Below are 15,088 nucleotides of genomic sequence, written 5' to 3'. Positions count from 1 at the left end.
TTATTTTATTTGCGTAGTTTAAAAGAAAGTAAAAGATAAATATAGCAAATCTTGAATCACAGTGTTTCCAATAGGGTTTATTTTTATTTGTTTATTATTAATTTTTTTTTTGAGATGGAGTCTCACTCTGTCACCCAGGCTAGAGTGCAGTGGCGTGATCTCGGCTTACTGCAACCTCGACCTCCCGGGTTCAAGTGATTCTCCTGCCTCAGTCTCCTCAGCAGCTGGGATTACAGGCACCTGCCACCACTCTCAGGTAATTTTTATACTTTTAGTAGAGACAGGGTTTCACCATGTTGCCCAGTCTGGTCTTGAACTCCTGACCTCAAGTGGTCCGTGTCCCTCAGCCTCCCAAAGTGCTGGGTGAGCCACCACTACCAGCCTCTAATAGGGTTTAAATGAATGCAAATAATATTCTCATTTTACAGAAGCACCAACTGAGGGAAATTTTTATTTGAGAGTGGTTTATTTGGGACTGTGGTTCTAGGAATCAGAAGGAGAATGGGAAGAAGAGAAAAGTAACAGAGGAATGCATATTGATTTGGCTACCACTTCTGTATGACAGGGAGATCAATCTCGAAAGAACATCTGAAAGCCTAGTGAAATGCTTCTCAGAATCATCCACTGGGGAAAGAAAAGGGAAAGCATTTGTCAATCAAGTCCCTTCCCCATTAGTCAAGAGCTAGGTCACGGGGCATTACCACCTCTACATAAGCGCGAATGCTAAGAGTTCCTGTGAATATCTAATGAGTAGGCATACCCCTACCAGGAAGTAAGAGGTACCCAATGTCTGCCTAAGGCAATGTGCTACCAGGTTGCACCTCAGTGAATCTTGTTGAATCCTTCGTGGGAACTAGTCTCCACAACTAAGGCCAGAATAAGAGGATTAGAAGTGGCACACAGGAATTGCTGCAATACAATCCATTCTTTGTGCCTACCAGTCATATCTTTTTTTGCTTTGCGTTAAATCCAGTCAGTTACAGAATCCCCTTCAATATGGTGGCCAGCTGGAATCTCTATAAAGACTGAATGCAGGAAAGTTAGTGAAACAAGCTGCAGTCCCCAGTGCAACACCAGATTCCAAGGCCTAAATTGACATAATTTATCTCCTTCCTGCACTAACAATTTTAGAATTCTCTGACCCTAGGCCTGCTCCTTGGTTGGTCTATGTTGTTTGCTTTCTGGAATGTCCCAGACTTTCTTCCCCAAGGGGTTTATACCCCTGATTTCTTTGATTTCTTTGTGTTTGGCAAACTGTGGTTGCTACAATTTTCCATTCACAATTATCACTGGGCCTGTGGCACCAAAAGACAACCAGTGAACAGCTCCTAGACATCCTATAGGTCCTAGATATACATCTCCCTGTCATTATTTTGTACCAATAACCCTAGGTCCTAAAGATAAAAATCAAGAATAATTACCACTACCGGTACAACTGTTCTTTGCCTACTGTTTGATTTCAGGATTGTAAGTGTTCAAATGTGACAATGTACAGATAACCAATAAGATACTCAGAATGTAGGCCGGGTGCAGTGGCTCACATCTGTAATCCCAGCACTTTGGGAGGCCGAGGCTGGCGGATCACGAGGTCAGGAGATCGAGACCATCCTGGCTAACACGGTGAAACTCTGTCTCTACTAAAAATACAAAAAATTAGCCAGGCATGGTGGTGGGCACCTGTAGTCCCAGCTACTCGGGAGGCTGAGGCAGGAGAATGGCATGAACCTGGGAGGTGGAGCTTGCAGTGAGCCGAGATTGTGCCACTGCACTCCAGCCTGGGCGACAGAGCGAGACTTCGTCTCAAAACAAAAAACAAACAAAAAAACAAAACAAAAAGAAATTCAGAATGTAGTACTGAATTAAATAGAACAATTATAATGTGGTAATAGAACAGGTCACACATGGTCTTATTAGCAGCAGCAGGTGACACTTTATACTTTTGTAAAGTTGACCTCAAACTATCAATCACCTTTAATTACATAGAAAACAAACAAAAAAAAAAACAGGTGGATGAACAGGTCTCAAAATACAAGTGTTAGATGAGATCTTCTTCTTGTAAATCATTTTCAAAATCTCTAATACCTTTGTTAGTTTTTTTCTATTTAAAATAATTTATACTTTTTTCTCACTCAATAAGGATTTGAAGGAAATGTGTTAAACTAATAATTTTTAGCAAATGTGAATGGGACAAAGCTTTTTCATCATAAGACTGGGCTCTTATCTACTTCACCAGTTATACTTAATCCAGATGCATTTGTTTACTCAATAATGCCTCCATTTATTTGTGCATATCTGTGATAGGCTCTTATATGAATTGGTCTTAATCCCTAAAATAATCTTGAGAGGTAAATAACTGTGGAGGTGTGGGAAGTAGTTTACCCAGGGTTAAACAGTTACTAAACACCTAAGTCAGAATTTCAACTCAGACCTGTTGCCTTCAGAACCATCATCTGGAATAGTAAAAAGGTATTGTTTGATTTATAATTATAAATATTTGTAGGAAGTCTCTTTAGGTTTGGATTCTTTGGATTGTCATGTTGTGATTCCAAACTAAGAACAAAGGTGTAATTAAGAAAAGACAAGAAATTTGCAGGCTGGTGCTTTCAAATTGCCGGCTTATATACAATTCCATCATTGCCTATTCTATCATAGGCAGAAATAGAATACATACCTAATTTTTGTAGGTTGTAAATCAAGGTACCTTCATCTACCATAGCCATAGAGTTGTTATTTGAGTTAAATCAGAACAATCACATGTTCTCCTGGGATTTTGATATGTGAGTAAAGTGACACAAGGATGGAAAAACAGGTAGAGCATAATTATTCCAGGGCCAGCGTTCTTACAATACAATCAAGCAGTTCAGGCAGCCACGATCTCCTTCCAATGAACTTTTTTTTTTTGTCGTATATTAGACCATCAGTTTCTGTTGCTATCAATCAAGGAATCTCAAACAATACATAATTACAACCCACAAAGATCACTTCTTTCTCCAAACCTCTATTATATTGACAACCCACACGGTACCATCCAGCGTCAATGTTCTCTAATTCTACCCAGGAATGTTGCCATCCCAGTTTGAGTGGAAACTACTTGGGCATTTCTGTTATTATTCTTTGGGGTTCTCTGACATGACCTAGCACAGGGCTAAGTGTTAAATTGATGGATAGACTTTAGAAACATATTTAGAAAAGATGGCAAGGGGTATAATATGGGTAAGGAGGGGAAAGGAAATGAACATAAAGATCAGGGAGTACCAAAGCAGAAATCCAAAGTCTTCTCCTTATTCCCTGCTTCAATATACTCATACTGTTGCGAAGACATTGCTTTCCACTGAACAGCTCTTCAGACTAATAGTAAGTACACAAAAACCATTCATGTTGGTTTGGTCACGTCAGTTTATGTAAACATAATACATCACGATCACTTTTTTTTTGCACAAATATAAAAAAGTTACATAGAATAGTATTCTCTTCTTTCCCCGCCACTAATGGTTATAAAAAATATTAAGAAATTTTCCATGAAGAAAATAATAATCTCTTATTAGATGCCATGAATGTAATAGTTTTGAAGAGTTTTAAACATTTTAGTTGACTGGCCTATTTTCCTCAGCTTGCAGAGTATAAACAATTTATTTCACAAAACGTTCAATGCAAAAGGGTGATTACTTATATTAAATTGTTGAAGGAGAGCCTGTACTGCTGAAGTCATTCTGAGATAGGAATTAGGAGAATTTGTTCATGATTTATAAGGCATGGTTTTTCTCAACTTGAATACTGAGAAAGCAGAAAAAAAGGGTAGCCCTTTGAAAAAAAAAATGCTTAGAATTTTAGAAAATAGTAACTCTTCTGGTTAAATTATGTAATGTCTACCATTTTCTTTTTGCTTTCATCCACATTAAGGCATGGCTTCTAACGAATACAAAGGTTGACTCCATTCAGAATGGTCTCATTTACCTTGGGAAAAATTAAACATCACCTCACAATGCCAACCATGCTTTCTTTAATTCTCATAATTTTACTTGAAACTTTTCCTAAAGACCTGTTATTATGGTAAAATACATAGGGATAACTAAGTTAAACATACCTTTGAAAGTTTTGCATAAAGAACATTTTCTGAAACTAGCAATTGTCTATGAAGTCATTCCATTTTGAAGGACATTCATGAACTTGACCTCCTACAAAACTAAATAAAAATTATTTGAGGAGTTAATTCAGGAAATGTATAAAGAAATTAAAAAAGAAAAACAGAGGATACAAGAAACAAGGCCTGCTATGTCTGATCCAAAATAAGTGGGGAAGAAAGTCTAAAACAAAATTAAGAGTATCATAAATCCGAGATGCTTGGACAGTTCTCTCTAGAGTAGCAAAATTCAAAGATAGAAGGTTGCATTTACATTTTTATTCATCCAACCAAATTACTTGATTCAATGGAAAATATTTATATATAGTATGTATATATAAAGTCTGTATGTTTAAACATATACAATAGCATATGTGCTTATTGTATATGTGTAAAACACATATACAAAACACTATTGTATGTGTGTAAACATACTTGGCTTTGTGAACCCAAAGGTATCTGAGACAAGTTTCAATCAATTTAGAAAGTTCATTTTGCCAAGGTTAAGGACACGCCCACTACACAGCCCCAGGAGGTCCTGATGACATGTGCCCAAGATGGTCAGGGTACAGCTGGGTTTTATACATTTTATGGAGACATGAGACATCAATCAATGTGTGTAAGATGTACATTGGTTCAGTCCAGAAAGACCAGAAAACTCAAAGCGGAGGTGGCACTTCCATGTCATAGGTAGATAAGAGACAAAAGGTTGCATTCTTTTGGGTCTTTGATAAGCCTTTGACTGAATACCAAATTTACGTGTGAGAGTGAGGGTAGAATAGTCACGTATGCCTTAGTCTGGTTCGATGAATCTGTAATTTTATGTAAACAATAGGGCCGAGGAAGCAATCAGGTCTGCATTTGTCTCAGGTGAACAGAGGGATGACTTTAAGTTCTGTTCTTTGTCCCGCACCGGTAAAGATAAGCTATCAATTTACATTGCCAGGGTGAAATTGAACAGAACTGTTTTAGGGTAAAAATCTTGAGGCCCACAGGAATTTCCTTTTTGGAATATTATAAGGGAGATATGTAGCTTTTTTTTTTTTTTTTTTTTTTTAGTCTTTTTAGCTATCTTATTTAGGAAAAAAATGGGAGGCAGTTTTGCCCGATGCAGTTCCCAGGTTGACTTTTTCCTTTGACTTAGCAATTTAGGAGTACTGAGATTTATTTTCCTTTCAAAGTTTTTAGAATGAATCTACAATGTATACAAATATAATTTTAGTGACTGTAAGCCTTAACTATAAATATAATAACTCAATACACCTAATAAAAACTAGAAGGCAGATGGGAAAGGAGAATTGAGAGGTAGGAAGGGCATGCTAAACGTCTCTTCGCTTCTGAGTAGACAATCAAGAGATGCTGTTTAATGCTGTTGGTAAATCTAAAAATGGCAATCACTGACTGTGAAACTAATGAAATGTGTTTCAGGAATCTTGACTTGCAGGGGCCCTTCGCAAAGCATTGGGAGGAGGCCTAACAATGTGTAGTTGTAATTCTGTGTTCTTTTTCTTAAAGGGGTGTGCTCCCAGATGAGTAAATTGGGTACCCACAAAATTTGGATCCACTACTGAGCTTCTCCCTTCTTTCGGAAGGGACCCATGCATTTGGAGGGCTGGGAAGGTAAAGTATCCTTAGCTGTAGGGTAAATCTATCTTTTTTGGCAACCACCAATATAACTAAAGACAGAAATCATTGACATTGGTTGCTTCAGGGGATGATCTTGGTAGAGTTGGGGTGGGGTGCAGAAAGAGGCAGGTGTGTACTTTCCGTTTTATAGACACTGCTGTGATTTTATGTATTTAATTTTACCCTATTATCTTAAATATATATGTATTTTTTAATAGTGACAAGTAATTTACAATTCATTAGTCAACATGCTCTTTTCTCTTCCATGCATACAAAAGCCACAGGTTGAAGGCAGAAGATAGGACTGCAATGTATGTATATATATGTTTATCAATTTTTCCACAGCTGTTGTGACATTCCTTATGTTCTTATACACACATTTATTCTGGCTTTGGCGCTACCCTTCAAGTTAATAGAAATCCCACATGGGAAAGCAGCAGTGAGTAAGATAACAGGAAATAAAAACATCCGGCCTTATATTCTAGTCCTTAGGATGAGCAACCACAGAAAAGATCAGCGATGAGCTTTCCTTATCAAATGAATAGTGTTATTCATAGGACTCTTAAAGATATAGGAGTATTTTCTTTTTATAAAGAGTTTTCTCTTAAATAGAGTTTCTTCTTTCCCAAGATGCTTTAAAAAAAAAAAAAGACATTCACTATTTTTATTATAGAATCTCTGTAGCATTTTAACAACAAGATTTTGCTTTTGTAAATAGCTACTAATGTTTCAGGCAGATGTATTTAAAAGCCTGTTGGAGAGTCAGAAAACAATTGATTTATGGACATATTTCAAAGTCTAATAAATTATCTTGCCAAAATGAGGTGTTGCTTTTTTCTGGTAATTGGACTATTCTTTACCTGCCGTTGAAGGAATGCAATTGTAAGCAGACACTAACTCCATGGCAACACGCATAGATCAGCACTTTCCTTTCCAATACCTGAAAAATGTCATTTCTCTGAAATTCTGCTTAGGCTTTATTCCTGTTAGCAACAGATTAGATGACTAGTGGCAAAATAAATGTTTAAACATGTTTAAACTAGAAAGCAATGTTGGGTCATTCAAGGACTTAACCAAGAAAGAACAGCCTTGGCAAATGAAGGGAAAGAAGACAGGAAGACACACAGATTTCCACCCAGCCTTGGGTGACAGCAGATTTGCCAGGGGCTCCCAGCTAATAACTGTGGAAGTCTCGCTACCTTCCTTTTACTTATCTCTTAGGAAGCTTAGCGAAGGATGGCAGAATATAAAAAGAGGATCTAATCTCATCAATCCATGTAAGTACTCATCTTTCGTTTTATTCACCACTTTGCTTACTTCCAGCTGAATAGTCAATATTATTAGCAACATTTTTATTACTTTATGAACTTGAATGTATATTTGGCATAAAAGACCTGCAAATAACAAAGTTGTTTACCCGGGAGTTTATAGATAATTAACCCTTAGTTTGTAGGGTTTTTTAAAAACTAATATTTTATTTTCAACTTTGGCTAAAAAAGACTGCATGAACATTTATAACATCAAACTGACCACTACAAGGTATTGTGAAAAATTAGGCCATTTTAAATGAAAAGATATTAAGAAATGGAAGCATTATATATTAGACTATTAAACATTGCATAAGGGATCATAAATTAAAGGAGCTTGTTGGTAAAATAAAGGTGGAAGGTCAAAGACTCTCAAGTCACCTCAAAGGTATGTTTCTTTGAGTAACAGGAAAAGACTACATGAGGAAATTCAGTAGCAGAAATAAATAGTTGAATTTTTAAAAATTATAAAGTACTCTTGAAAAATACATAACTATAATGGCATGGTGGGCTACAGTTGGCATGAGAGGTAAGTGGTAAAAACAATGGTCTGTCTGTAGGAATGAGAAGAAAACTTGCCTTAGGGAACTTGTGGAACAAAGGAATAAATGTAAGAATTGTAGGCAAAATTACCTATGGGTGGAATGTACATTAGACAAATTATTTTAGAAGCAGGGCTTAAAAGCCCCCAGAGAAGCTGGTGATAGCAGAATTAACAGTAAAAACAGAAATTACATGAGTTGTTTTTGAAATTAAAAAATGAATAATAATTATTATTATACTGTAGCAATTAAAAGTGCTAGCAAGGCCGGGCGCGGTGGCTCATGTCTGTAATCCCAGCACTTTGGGAGGCCGAGGCGGGCAGATCACAAGGTCAGGAGATCCAGACCATCCTGGCTAACACAGTGAAACCCCGTCTCTACTAAAAATACAAAAAATTAGCCGGGCGAGGTGGCGGGCACCTGTAGTCCCAGCTACTCGGGAGGCTGAAGCAGGAGAATGGCATGAACCCCTGGGGGCGGAGCCTGCAGTGAGCCGAGATCGCGCCACTGCACTCCAGCCTGGGCGACAGCGAGACTCTGTCTCAAAAAAAAAAAAAAAAAAAAAAAGTGCCAGCAAGAGCAGAGATGCAATATATTGAAGACTAAATTAATGATTTAGTATCATATTCTAGAGTTCAAAAGATGAAGAGAAGAGAGGAAAACATCAAACAGGTTCAAGAAAAAGTTCATTAAAAGTTCATAAGACTCTAGAGATCTCACCCCTGCTATTTCTCCAAAAGCATCTCACTCCCCATCACCTTCCTACCCCTAGCAGGGTGCTTCGTGTTCTGGTCACAGCTAATTTTCACATTTTTGTTGTTGTTGTTGAGACAGGGTCTCTCTATGTTCCCTAGGCTGGTCTCAAATTCCTATGCTGAAGTGATTCTCCCGTCTGGGCCTCCCAAAGTGCTGGTATTATGGGCATGAGCCACCGCACCCAGCCTATTTATTTCTTAAGACTAGAAATTAATTCCAAACCAAAAAAAAAAGCTCTACGCGGGAAGGGACTGTGTCTCTCCTGTTCACTGCTGTGATCCCAAGACCTACTATCGTACTTGGCATGCAGTAAGTACAAAATAAAGAATGGTTAAGTTGGGCATGGTGGCTCATACATGTAATCCCAGCACTTTGGGAGACCCAGACAGGAGGATGGCTTGAGGCTAGGAGTTTGAGACCACCCTGGCCAACATAGCAAGACCTCTGTCTCATAAAATTAAAAAATTAAAAAAATTAGCTGGATGTGGTGGCGTGTGCCTGGAGTCCCAAGTACTTGGGATACTGAGGCAAGAGAATTACTTGAGCCCAGGAGTTAGAGGATGCAGTGAGCTACGATTGTGCCACTGCACACTAGCCTGGGCAACAGAACAAGACCTTGTATCTATTTAAATAAATACATAAAAAAGAATGGTTCAATGAATGAGTTAATAAGCAAATAGTTAATAAGCAAATTATTAATAAGCAAACCCATGAAAATTACATGATGTAAACTATAACGGAGTAGGTAGACAAACATTTCTTCTAAGGCTGCCTTTTGCAAACATAGTATGTTTCCCCAGTCTCTTTGTGAAATTCTGGTGCCACTATGACCGAAAGCCCCTGGTATATCTGCCAGGAATCAAGGACAACAGTCAGTAGTGGACCCAGCGTCTAAATAGCCAAAAGTCTCTGAGAATTGTGTACAAGAACCAACGATCCTCATGCTGGGATGAATTGTGTACAAGGACTGGAGAACATTTCTATTTAAGAAAAGCAAGCAAATTTGTTCAACTGCTACTCCCTAGTGAGTAACTATGGAGAACATACTTTATTCTAAGCACTAAACTAAGTTCATAGAAGGTAATGAAGAATATAATGTAATGTCTGCTTTCATGAAACTCAGAGTCTAATAAAAGAAACACACATACACATATACAGTTTTCTTCAACCTTGAGAATTATGTTCTTGAAAACTCAGTGACAGGATAATTTGTAGGCTAAAAACAAAGAAGTTTAAGAGACAATAGAAATGTGGCACAAAGTTCATAATGAAAACAAGAAGGTCTTATTATATGTGAGATACTTCTACCTTTAAGAACAGTTTTTCATGACAAAAGGATCATTTCCTATGATATTAAAACTTGAAATTCAGTTTATTAAGGCTCTTCTTTAAAGTTTTATGTTCAACAGACAAATATATTCTACTTTGCATTTTAGCAGTTTATTTAATTTTAATTAATTTTTTTTTTTTTTTTTGAGACGGAGTCTCGCTCTGTTGCCAGGCTGGAGGGCAGAGGCACGATCTTGGCTCACTGCAGCCTCAGTCTCTCAGGTTCAGGCAATTCTCCTGCCTCAGCCTACCGAGTAGCCGGGACTACAGGTGCACACCGCCACACCCGGCTAATTTTTTTTTTTTTTTTTTTTGTATTTTAGTAGAGATGGGTTTTCACCATGTTGCCCAGGCTGGTCTCGAGCTCCTGAGCTCAGACAATCCGCCAGCCTCGGCCTCCCAAAGTGCTAGGATTACAGGCTTGAGCCACTGCGCCCGGCCAATTTTAATTTTTGAGACAGGGTCTTCTTCTGTTTCCCAGACTGGAGTGCAGTGATGCAATTATGGCTCACTGCAGCCTTGAACTCATGGGCTCAAGGGATCCTCCTGCCTCAGTCTCCCGACTAGCTGGAACTAGAGGCATGTGCCATGATGACCAGCTAATTTATTTTATTTTTTTGTAGAAATGGGGTCTCACTATGTTGACCAGGGTGATCTCAAACTCCAGGCCTCTAGTGATCCTCCTGTCTGGGCTTCCCAAAATGCTGGGATTATAGGCCTGAGCCACTGTGCAGAGCCAAAATTTTAGCAGTTTCTGAATAATGTTTGATAGGTTCCATTCAATATGTTAAAACATTTTTAAACTATACTTACAAAATATTCAATTTCCTTCTTTAATACTTCAGTTGTATACCTTAAAATCCTCTCACATATAAAATTAGTTCTTAAAAGATGATAAGCTTTTAAATAATTTGATTAATATTTAAATTTTAATAGGCACCCTTAATAAAGGCTTGGCTTGAAGTCTAAATCAATAACAAAATAAATCGTTTTAAATTAGAATTAAATATTTTATATGTTTCTCTAAAAAGCCGATTTTCTTTTTTATTTCAAGGACATTCCAAATATGCTCAGATTCCATAACATAGAAATATTAATATAATAATTCTGATTTTCTTTAACAGTTCTGTACTGAATTCTAAATATTCTAATAGTTAGAGGATGCTTACTTAGTAAGGAAATAATTATGTCATCTTAAGACAATTTCAGCATCTCTTTCCCAACACTAGAGCTTTCACAACCAGAGCTTTTGGCTCTTTTGGATTCTTATTAGGGGCTCATGGAACAGGTTTAGCATTACTTGTTTTCTATCATATATCAATGTGACTTCTAGCCCAAATAAATCACATCATTGGGTTCAGCTTTAAAGTATCTGATTTTTCTACCAACTCCATAGACTTCTCACACTCCTGGCCGAGCTGCTTATATTGCATGGTTGGTTTTGTCCTTTGCAAGCACTTAAGATGTATACATGCATTTTCTGGCTACCTTTGATCTGGAAGGAGTCTTATATTTAAAACATAGACTTCCTATTTCCTAGGACAGACAACTCTTATTAATACTATAATGATAATTCAATTTTAAATATTTCAATGGCTTAGTTCAACAATTCAGTTACAACTTCTGAATCACTCAGAATTTGAGTTACACTGCATGTAACAAAAAGTCCAAAGATCAATTGTTTTTAAAAAAAGTGCTTTTAATTTTCTCTTGTATGAGGAATATAGAACTGGGCAGAAAATTGCTGATATGGCAACTTCCTTATGTTATCAGACACACAAATCTTTGTATCTTTCACCCACCCTTCCCATTCTCATGGACAAAATATATTGCATGCTTAACAAACAAACAAACAAAACAAATTGAAAGTCAGCATATAAAATAGGAAAAAAAAGTCCTTGTTAAAAAAATGCTTATGTAAGCATTTAAGCTTTTAAAAACAGCTTTATTGGGCCAGGCGGGGAGGCTCACGCCTGTAATTTCAGCACTTTGGGAGGCTGAGGCAGGTCATCTGAGATCAGGAGTTGAAGACCAGCCTGGCCAACATGGCAAAACCCCGTCTCTACTAAAAAATACAAAAAAATAGCCAGGCGTGGTGGTGGGTGCTGGTAATCCCAGCAACTCAGGAGGTTGAGGCAGGAGAATCGCTTGAACCCAGGAGGCAGAGTCTGCAGTGAGCCAAGATTGTGCCACTGTACTCCAGCTTGGGCAACAGAGAGACTCTGTCTCGAAAACAAAAACAAAACAAACATTAGCAACAACAACAAAATAAAAACAGCTTTATTATAGTATAATTGACATACAAGAAATTGCACATATTTACAGTGTACAATTTGGTCACTTTTGACATATGTACATACTTGTGAAACCATCATTACAATCAAATAATGAAATTAACTATCTTGGTCAAGTATTTCCTCAAAACCTCTTTGAAATATCTTCCTATTGTTCTTCCCCCTCCCACCAATACCATTCCCTGACAACCAATATCTGCTTTAACTATAGAATAGTTTACATTTAATGTAACTTTATGTGGATGGAATAACAGACGCAGCACAGTGGCTCATGCCTATAATCCCAGTACTTTGGAAGGCTCAGGTGGGAGGATCACTTGAGTCTAGGAGTTCGAGACCAGCCTGGGCAACATAGTGGGACCTCATCTCTACTATAATTAATTAAATAGCCAGGAGTGGTGATGTACACCTGTAGTCCCAGATACTTGGGAGGCTGGAGTGGAAGGATCGCTGGAGCTGAGGAGGTTGAGGCTTCAGTGAGCCATGATTGCACCACTGCACTCCAGCCTGGGTGACAGAGGAGACCTTGCCTCAAAATAATTAAATAAGTGGAATAACAATATGTACTGGTTTGTCTGGCTTATTTAGTTCAGCATAATTATTTTGAGATTCATCTATGTGGTAACATAGATGAATAGATCTATATCAATAGGTCATTACTTTGTACTGCTGATTAGTTTTTTGTGAATAGATACATACTATAACTGCTTATTTGTCTTTTTATCTGTTGATGCACATTCTGGTTGGTTTTGATTTTTGTCTACAACAAGTAAACTTCTGCAAACATTAACAAGACTTTGGATGGACTTATGCTTTCATCCCTCTAGCAAATACTTAAGGTTAAATGATTGGATCATATAATATGTATATTTTTAACTTTTTAAAGAAAATGCCAAAGTATTTTTTTTTACTGATGATGACATTTTACAATCCCACCAGCAGATGAATGTTCCAGTCCCACCACATCCTCAAAACACTTGATATTGTCAATAGGTTTGACTTTTAGGCATTTAATTAGGTGTATAGTAATACCTCATTATAGTTTTAATTTACATTTTCCTACTAGCTAGTAGATTTCAGGCATCATTTCATGTATGTATTTGCTATCCTTAAATTGTCTTTGGCAGGGTATTTTTTCAAATATATTTTCCATCTTTTAATGGAGTTGCTTGCTATTTTATTATTGAGTGTCAAGAGCTTTTTATGTATTTTGGATATGAGTCCTCTATCCCATATATGATTTGCAAATATTTCACCAGTCTGTGACTTGTCTTTTCATTCTTTAAGAAGTGCCTTTTGGCCGGGCGCGGTGGCTCACGCTTGTAATCCCAGCACTTTGGGAGGCCGAGGCGGGCGGATCACGAGGTCAGAAGATCGAGACCACGGTGAAACCCCGTCTCTACTAAAAAATACAAAAAATTAGCCGGGCGTGGTGGCGGGCGCCTGTAGTCCCAGCTACTCGGAGAGGCTGAGGCAGGAGAATGGCGTGAACCCGGGAGGCGGAGCTTGCAGTGAGCCGAGATCGAGCCACTGCACTCCAGCCTGGGCGACAGAGCGAGACTCCGTCTCAAAAAAAAAAAAAAAAAAAAAAAAAAAAAAAGAAGTGCCTTTTGACAAAAGAACATCTAGAACTAAGAAGGTCTCATTACAAAAGATTAACATGCAAAAATACATTATATTTCCCTATACTTTCCATGAAAATGTGGATGCCAAAATTAAAAACACATGCCACTTATGATCACTAAAAAAATGAACTACTTAGATGTTAATCTAATGTAACATGTATTGGATTTGTATACCCCAAACTCCAAAATACTGATGAGATAAACCAAAGAATATCTAAATAAATGTAAAGACAAACGCTGTTCATAGATTTGAAGACTCAGCATACTCAATATAGTAAAGAAATCAATTCTCCCCAAATTGATATACAGGTTTAACACATTTCTATCATTAATCCCAGTAAGAATTTTTGCAGATACATATAAGATTGTTCTAAAATGTATATGGAAATGCAAAGGAACTAGAATAGCTGAAACAATTTCAAAACAGAAGAATGAATGGGGGAAGAATCAGTTTACTCAGTTTCAAGACTTACTAGGTGGTTACAATAATGAAGATTGTGTGGTATTGGGAGAAAATTAGACATATAAATCAGTGGAGCAAAATAGAGAACTCCAAAATAAACCCATAAGCAGGCCTAGCTAATTTTTGACAAAAATGCAAAAGTAGAGTCCAATAGAAAAGATAGCCTTTTCCACGAAGCTGGTGCTGAAGCCAGTGGAGATACATAGGCAAAAAAAAAAAAAAAAAAAAAAAAAAATGAATATTGACCTAAGTCACATGCCTTATACAAAAATTAATTCAAAATGGATCAAGAGATTAAATGTAATACATAAAACTATAGCACTTTTAGAAAAAAAAAAACATAGGAGAAAATCTCTGGAACTTAGGGTTAGGCAAAGAGTTCTTAGACTTAAAACCAAATACATAATCTATACAAGAAACAAAATGATACTTTAGACTTTGTCAAAATTAAGAGCTATTAACTCTCTGTTAAGAGATGAAAAGAAAGCTATAGATGATTGGGAGAAAATATTTGCTCGCCACATATCCAACTAAAGATTAGTATCTAAAATATATAAAGAATTCTTGAATATCAGGAGTGAAAAAATAAACAATCCAATAAGAAAATGGGCAAAGGGCGTGAAGAGATATTTCACTGAAGAAGATACATAGATGGCAAATAGGGACATGAAAACAGGGTGACCATGACTAGCCTTTAAAAAAGGCAAATTGATACCATAATGAGATAACACTGCACACCTATATAAATGGCTAAAAGAAACAAAGAGACAACACCAAATGTTGAGGATCTGGAGGATCTGGATCTAGAGAATGAAGGAATGTAAAATGGTACAGCCACTCTGGAAGGCATTTTGGTACTTTTTGAAAAAAGTAAACATGCTACTTACCAACCAAATAATCCAGCAATTACATCCTTGGGTATTTATGTCAAATAAATGAAAAACTTATATTCACACAAAAACTTGTACACAAATATTTATAGCTGTTTTATAAATAATAGCCAAATGCAGGAAATAACCCAGGTCT

This window comes from Symphalangus syndactylus, chromosome 17 (genome assembly GCF_028878055.3).
Source record: "Symphalangus syndactylus isolate Jambi chromosome 17, NHGRI_mSymSyn1-v2.1_pri, whole genome shotgun sequence".
In the NCBI taxonomy this organism is placed as follows: Eukaryota; Metazoa; Chordata; class Mammalia; order Primates; family Hylobatidae; genus Symphalangus; species Symphalangus syndactylus.
This window is presented reverse-complemented; position numbering follows the sequence as displayed.